General features: G+C 45.3%; 1 non-coding gene across 1 annotated transcript; it reads left to right on the top strand.

The window, feature by feature from the left end:
- The first annotated feature begins 7,015 nt into the window (after positions 1-7,015).
- Positions 7,016-7,088, top strand: TRNAK-CUU (transfer RNA lysine (anticodon CUU)). Its single transcript has one exon. It is a non-coding gene; the product is annotated as a tRNA-Lys (tRNA).
- Positions 7,089-8,040: the final 952 nt, after the last annotated feature.

The following is an 8,040-nucleotide window of genomic DNA, read 5'->3' as shown; positions in this document are numbered from 1 at the left end:
AGGGAAAGACAGAGAAATAGTGAGATCTTCCACCCACTAGTTTACTCTAAATGGTTTCAATGGCTGGGGCTGGGCCTGGCCAAAGACAGGAGACAGGAAATCCATCCAAGTCTCCCACATGGGTGGCAGGGGCCCGAGCACTTGGGCCATCTTCTGCTGCTTTCCTAGGCGCATTAGCAGGGAGCTGGACTGGAAGTGGAGCAGCTGGGACTCCAACCAGAACCAATGTGGGATGCCAGCATTGCAGGTGCAAGCTTTACCAGCTTTGCCACAACTCTGGGCCCCAGCAGGCCCAGAAGCCAAGCAGTTTTGCTTGTCATAAGTTTTTCTGGGTTTCTCCATAAAATGTGTATCTCAAAATCTCAAGCGTGTGGCACTCAAGCGTACTTGCAGAACCAGATCAAGGTGGTCCTGTTTGTCAGTCACAGGCAGTGACTTGTCTGTCTCACCAGTGCTTTCACAGACCAGCTTGGCCTCCCTGTCCCATAAAACCTGCCTCAACCCCCAGGATCCGGAGACAGATTTCAGCTTTACTACCCATCTCCTTGCCAATTAACTTTGCAATAAAGCCTTTCTTTTCTCAAAAGCTAGCACATAGCACTGGCTTCTATGCGCATCGGGCAGCAAACCCTTAGTGGCAATCGGGAGGAACACAAGGGCCTTGCAAACTCGATCAAGGGTACTCTGACCTGTAGGGGCCTTGCTGGGGTTGGTCCCTCTGAGTCTTCCAGAGCTGCCTTGGAGCCTGCCACCCAGCAATTTAGCAAGACCCTACCAATCCTTCTACTTCCATATGCGTTTATTTTTGCACTGTTCCTCCCTACTCCGTTCTGGAGCAGACTCTAGACTGCCTTCCAGCAGCTCTCCTTAAAGCTTAGCTCCTCACTGTCTCTTAGGATGTAGGTTTCTCTTCTTGTGGGGGATTTAGTGGCTCCTTTATATTCTATGCCTCTGTATCCAGTGTCTGTACTCCATGTTTTCTGTTTTGTGGTCCTGATATCCCTCCCAGAGTGTTTCTGAATATGTAGTGAGTTACCTCAGCAATAGTATGAGAGCACTAGGCCTCCATTGTTTAGAGTCGGGAACACCTGTCAGAAGGGAGAAGGTAGAGAGGGCTAGAAACAAGGGCATCAGGATTGTGATGTGTGGCACACAGACTTTGAGGCAGGCAAGTGTCAGAAAAGGAACAGGAAGAGGCATAGAATTGAGACACAGAGGAATTTAGGACAAAGTGCCAAAATTGTGAGACAATGATTTTGAGGTAAGTGCTGGTTTGTGTAGGGGCTTAGTGTGTAATCTCTGCAGAACAAGGACAGCTGGTGCCATCCAAATAAAACGATCTGTATTTTTATCCAAATTGTATTAGGTCTTCATCTAGATGCCCCATCATCTCACAAATGCAATAGTGACAATAAGACCATCTTGATATGTTTTTGACTAATAATATTATCTCTTGTTTCTTAGTGTTTACTCTACGGTCTTTGTATAAAAGTGCTTTGAGTGTAAGAACTGAGCCCAAAGATGCTAAATAACTTGGCCAAGACCAGACAGCAAATAAGTGAGAAAGTTGGCATTTGAACCCATGGGTGTCTTCTCAGAGCACAAATTCTCCATTACTCAGCATCTTGCCATTAAACACCATTAGATTTGACTGTGCTCTGGAAAACACAAACAGCTATGTCTTCCAACTCCACCTGGAATAAGGAAGTGTTCAGTAACTTGTTGTTGAATGAATGAGTGCAAAGGGGACAGTTAGCTCAGTTGTCACAGGAACCAGTGTTAACCCACAACTGCACAGCTCTCCTCTGGGAAGTGCCCCTTCCTATATTCAAACCTTATACAAAGAGGAGCTACCATTCACTTAGAGATCCTATCTCATGCTTGCGCTGATTGGCACAGCTAATGATAGTAAATCATGCCCTGCTTAGAGCTGATGGGAACAGGTTTGAGCCCAGCTAGGATGGACATGAGAGAGCCCAATCAAGAGTTCTCCCCTCTGATATTAAAACTAGGGACCAGAGTCTAGTCTCAGTCTCCCTCTGGTGGTGAGACTGAGAGATGTTTAGTATACTAGTGGGTGGTGGTCACATTTCAACGGGAATGGATGAGAATATAAAGCTGACCTGTAGACAGAAACCAAGAGATTGAGTGGTAGGAACTAGAAGGAGAGATAGAAACTGAGAATGGCAGGTTTTGGAACCTGGTATCAAGTTTTTTTCAAATTCCAGCTCCATCCTTGCCCTTGAAGGCCTTAACCAATGCAAGTTGGGTTTAGTTACTTCCAATCAAAACAGTTCTGACAGTAGGCTTATAGAAATTCCCTCCAGGAAGGGCATTAAGCCTAAGGGTTAAGACACTATGTGGGACCCTCATATCCCATATGGAAATTCCTGAGTTCATGTGTCGGCTCCACTCCAGAGTCCAGCTGCCTGTTAATAATGTATACCATGGGAGGCAGCTGCTGAGGGTTCAAGGGCATTGTGTCTCTGCCTCCCATGTGGGAGACCCGAACTGAATTCTCTGCTCCAAGTTTTGTCTTGGCCTGGCCCAAACTATTTCGGGCAAGTGGGGAGTAACCCAGTGGATGGGACATTCTCCCCATCTCTCTCAAATAAATAAATAAATTTAAAGAAAAATGTCTAACACATTAAGTCCATGTTCCTACTGAGGGAAAGGAGAAAACACTTCTGTCTTCTATCTCAGCCCATGGCAAAAGGTTCTGCGTCTCTAAACTGGGACTAAGCAGCCCTGGAAGGGAGGGTACTGGTGAGGATTGACAGAGCAGAGAAACAAATTTTGGGGGATAACTTGTCAGTGATAGTTCTGTTTTATTTATTTATATAGACTTTTATATTGCAAGAAGATTTTCCTGACCATTAAGTAGCAAGAAATAAATTTGTTATGATATCACATATTTCTGCAGGTTGGTTAATTAAATACAGTTTTTATTCTGAGGAACTCTGGAACACATAGAATGAGGTTCTTTGTCATTCTAGACTTGAAGAAATAAACTGAGCTGAATTTAATCCACCACAAAATTACTCTATAGTAAATAATTACTATATTGATAATTTGTAGAAAAGCTCAATTAGTAGACAATTCTTCATCTTGCAAATCATACATCATATAAATGCTGCAAGCATTTAGTTTCAGAATATATGACACTGTCCTGACAGTTTACAAAACCTCCCCAAGGGAGAAATCAAAAGTCATAGTGAGTCCACATGTATTCAGTTTACATATAACTCGTTCAAAAACAGATTTATTCCATGACACCAGGCTACTAAGAACAGGTGTGCAGTTTGCCCACCCTGGGCTGGGGCACAAGTGGGAGCCTAAATCCAGCCCTTGGCTTTCCTCCTAAGCTGTGTGCTCGTGAAGCTGGCTTCATGGTCTAGAGGCACCACATAGGCCGGTGATGGCCCTACTGTACACCAAGCAGACCTGCCTGGAATCTAATACTCCTTGGAAACAAGGGGCTTTCTTCTGAAACACAAAATAGAAAAATAACAGAAGGGACACATTCCTTATAAAACTTAACCAGTTAATTATCCAATAAGTGCTTATTGAATTAAGTGAATATAGAGGTATTGATTCTCATTGAATTAAGAGGTATTGATTCTCTGGATAACCTGCCAAAAGGGAAGTGATAGCACACGCCTTGAACAACACTCTGCTGCTCTCTGTGGAGACTTGTTCCTTCTTAGTTGTTGCTTTTGCCCACCCCCATTCTACAGCATTCGAACTGGTGATATCCTTTTTGTGTTTCTTCTCTTTTCAAATAGGGACATCAGAAGAATGAGATATTTCTTTTTAACTTTTAAGACATTTCTTTACTAGCAATGCATCCTACTTCCATTTCTACCCTGATGACTGCCTTGAAGCACCTCATGCACCTAAGACCATTGGGGAAATAGCCCCATACTCACGTCCCCATCACTGGGGATTCAGTTTATCAACATCAACAATAAATTCCTCTCCATGGTTCACTATAGTTTGCTTTTTTTAAACTGCAGAAAGGTCCTGGGCATGCGTACGTTGCTTTCTATAAATAACAGCTACACATTCCAGCTTTCAAAGGAGCACATTCTGCTAAACATAGACTGTAGAGACAAGTAATCCCTGTTTTTCTTGCTGTATATCATGGATGCTAATTCAGGCTGAGTTTTCCTGGTTTCATCTCAGCATGCCCTTGTTTATTTTGGGTCTTTTTTGCAAAGGTCACCATATTGCTTCTACTGCCTTGTAGTCAAGCCCCAGGCCTGTCTTGGGATTCTGGAGTCACAGCTGTAATCACCATTAACTGGAAGGACTGCAGTGTTCACAGTCTCATGGATGTTCTAATCCAAAAACCACAGGTTTGGGGATATCTTGATAAGTGCAAGAGCCATAAGCCACTTCAAAGTTGAAGTCTGAGTATTACTGACCTAGAACTTCCCCAAACTAAGCAGGAAGACGGACAAGCTGGCATGAGTAGCTAGGCTAGCCAAATAGCTCCATGGAATATGTGACTAATACAGAAAGGTTAATGATGATGGCTTAGTCCTGCTAACCAATGCCAACCTGTGGGATAATCTGGATAGTATAGGACTTGACTTGGTCAGATCTTCTCTTGGTTTGTGCTTACACATTTTCAGTTTTACCTTTCTTCAAACCCCTTGATCTTGTATTCAAATGTAATGCTGGCACATGCCATTTAGCACCAGAAATATGAAATATAAGTCTTTTGAGTTACTTATTATTGGCTTATTATTTGGGATACATTATTTATTTTAAACCTTTGTCCCTTCCTGCCTATAGCCTGCTGTTTGCTTCTAAAATGCCAAATGCCCATTCATTACACCAGATCTGCCTCAAAAGAATATGTGATCTGAGCAATATTTGGTACAGAGGAACTAGGCAGGAAGATTATATAGGCAGAAGTGAGCTGGAAGATGTTTATAATAATCTCGGTCTCTAGTCTTGCATTGTAACTCCATCCTTTACCTGGCAATAGTATGTCCATTTTCCCCATGATGCACCTGTATCTCATTCAAGAAGGGGAAGGAGAAGACACCATTCTAGCCACAAGGAAGTTAAGCTCCATGTGTAGGTACCATGAAACTCCCAGAAAGCCTCATGCACACTAAACCCTGTCCAGACTCCACCCCACTTGTATAATCAATTGGGACACCACCCCCATCCCATAAAAGTGACATACCTGGGAGCTTTTTGGTTTTGGGGTCCTTCTCTCACTTCCTCCCCTGTTCTCTCCTCACAGGCAGCTCTCTGGCCCCCTCATCACTGCTATCTCTCTGTGTGGGGTTGCCCACACTCCTGTGTGAATGTATATTCATTCTCTCACTTTAAATACATCCTGCTCTCACTTGTGCACTGTATTTTGGCCTTTGCTTTGAATTCTGATCTCTCTAGGGTTAAGAATCTGGATTAAAAATTGAAAATTATTTTTAAAATGTGCCTGTAACAGTACTTATAAATTTACAACATAGACATCACATTCTTCCGTTATTGATCTCCCTAACAAGACTATGGTGTAGAATTGTTATTCTCATCTCATAATCGAGGACACATCATGGACTGATGATGTGACTGGTCCACAGAGGAGGTCTAGAACCAAAACTCTAGCCTCATGCTCTTCCCATGTCAATTGGAGTATCTTTTGTCTTTAGAACTGTTGTTACTATTCATTCTGCATGGGGCACAGGATCTGGGCACCAGATCTGGTAAGAGGCCCCTGGCCAGCCACATGGACTTACAATGGTTGCTTAATGTCTCAGAGTCTGTATCTGTCCTTAAAATGAAATACCTTGTACCTACCATGTTCTATATCAAATGATAAACAAATGGGCCCAGTAAGAGTCTTTCTTTTTTCCATGTGCAATACAAGTATGATATGCAAATTTTACATGCAAAAGAAAAACAGAAAACCTGTGAATTTTTTCCTTGTTTACACTACTTTCTCACTGTCTTCATTTCTCTTTATTCCCCTGAACACCCTGTTTCTCCTTTTTTCAATTTTTATTAATTATTTTTAGTTTTTAACACATTCATTATAGTTCATAGGTACAATTCCTCATTCTTTTACCCTTCCCTTGGTCTGCTACCTTTGATGGTTATTTTTTTAAAAGATTTATTCACTTATTTAGAAAGGCAGAATTAGAGAGAGACAGAGGCAGAGAGAGATAGATCTTCCATCTACTAATTGACTCCCCAAATGGCCACAACGGCCATAGCTGCACAGATCTGAAGCCAGAAGCCAGGAGCTTCTTCTGGGTCTCCCACATGGGCGCAAGGACCCAACAAATGTAGTGGAATGAGAAGGCCATGCCAAGGTGGCCACTGGCAAGCGAGCGTCAGTTAGTCAGGAATGGCTTTGAAACTGCCTGGCGACAGGCTGTGATTGGATGGCTCTGGAAACTGCCTGGCGACAGGCTGTGATTGGATGGATTTGAAACTGCCTGGCGACAGGCTGTGATTGGATGGCTCTGGAAACTGCCTGGCAACAGGCTGTGATTGGTTGGGGTATGGACCGCCCCTTGACCAGATTGGCTGGTCTTGGCTATCTAAGCTGTTGTATCAACTGTAATAAACGAGTCTGCAGGCTGCTTGCCTCAAGCCTGCTCTCACCGGACTCCCGGGGTCTGTGTGTTGACTCCGCGCCTCTTGCCCCCACCACGCTGCTCTTCTCAGAAACGAACCCACTGCAACATTGTGGAGAAATCAACTGCAACATCTGGCGCGCCAACGTGACTGAGAAAGAGACAGTGTGTTGGACTCGGCGAGGTCCCCCCTGGATTTCGGCGAGGTCCCCCCTGGATTTCGGCGAGGTCCCCCCTGGATTTCGGCAAGTAGGCCCCTCGGTGTTTGGTGTGCTGTTCGGTTCTGTGAGGGTGAGCACAGAACCCCCTCCTACGCCCCTTTCCTTGTCCTTGTCCTCGGTCTAAGTGACCCCAGGTTAGCACACACCGCCCTGAAGCGTACGTCGCTTCTCGGCTCCTCCTTTTACTTTCGGTTCGCCTGGCTAGCTCAGTCGGTAGAGCATGGGACTCTTAATCCCAGGGTCGTGGGTTCGAGCCCCACGTTGGGCGCCAGATGTTGCAGTTGATTTCTCCACAACGTTGCAGTGGGTTCGTTTCTGAGAAGAGCAGCGTGGTGGGGGCAAGAGGTGCGGAGTCAACACACAGACCCCGGGAGTCCGGTGAGAGCAGGCTTGAGGCAAGCAGCCTGCAGACTCGTTTATTACAGTTGATACAACAGCTTAGATAGCCAAGACCAGCCAATCTGGTCAAGGGGCGGTCCATACCCCAACCAATCACAGCCTGTCGCCAGGCAGTTTCAAATCCATCCAATCACAGCCTGTCGCCAGGCAGTTTCCAGAGCCATCCAATCACATCCTGTCGCCAGGCAGTTTCAAAGCCATTCCTGACTAACTGACGCTCGCTTGCCAGTGGCCACCTTGGCATGGCCTTCTCATTCCACTACATTTCCCCCTTTTCGTTTATTTTTGAGCAACGGAAGGCATGATTCTTGGCCATACCATTGTTGACCCCATTTCCATGTGGTCTCCGTACGCAGCTGTGCCTGTCTTAGGTTGTCCCCCAGGGGATCTTACCCGTCATTGACTAACCAGCGCTCAAATCGAGAGACCACAGGATTGCTTGCTCAGATAGGGGTAGGAATGAGGAATAACGGTTATCAGGAATGGCATGACCACACACAGGCTGTGGGCCATTTGAGTGGCTGACCAGAGCTAGTGGGGTACACAATGGTAACGAGAAGGCCATGCCAAGGTGGCCACTGGCAAGCGAGCGTCAGTTAGTCAGGAATGGCTTTGAAACTGCCTGGCGACAGGCTGTGATTGGATGGCTCTGGAAACTGCCTGGCGACAGGCTGTGATTGGATGGATTTGAAACTGCCTGGCGACAGGCTGTGATTGGATGGCTCTGGAAACTGCCTGGCGACAGGCTGTGATTGGTTGGGGTATGGACCGCCCCTTGACCAGATTGGCTGGTCTTGGCTATCTAAGCTGTTGTATCAACT

This window comes from Lepus europaeus, chromosome 8 (assembly GCF_033115175.1).
Source record: "Lepus europaeus isolate LE1 chromosome 8, mLepTim1.pri, whole genome shotgun sequence".
Lineage (NCBI taxonomy): Eukaryota > Metazoa > Chordata > Mammalia > Lagomorpha > Leporidae > Lepus > Lepus europaeus.
Note: the sequence above shows the minus strand (reverse complement) of the source record. Positions and strands in the feature narration are given on the sequence as shown.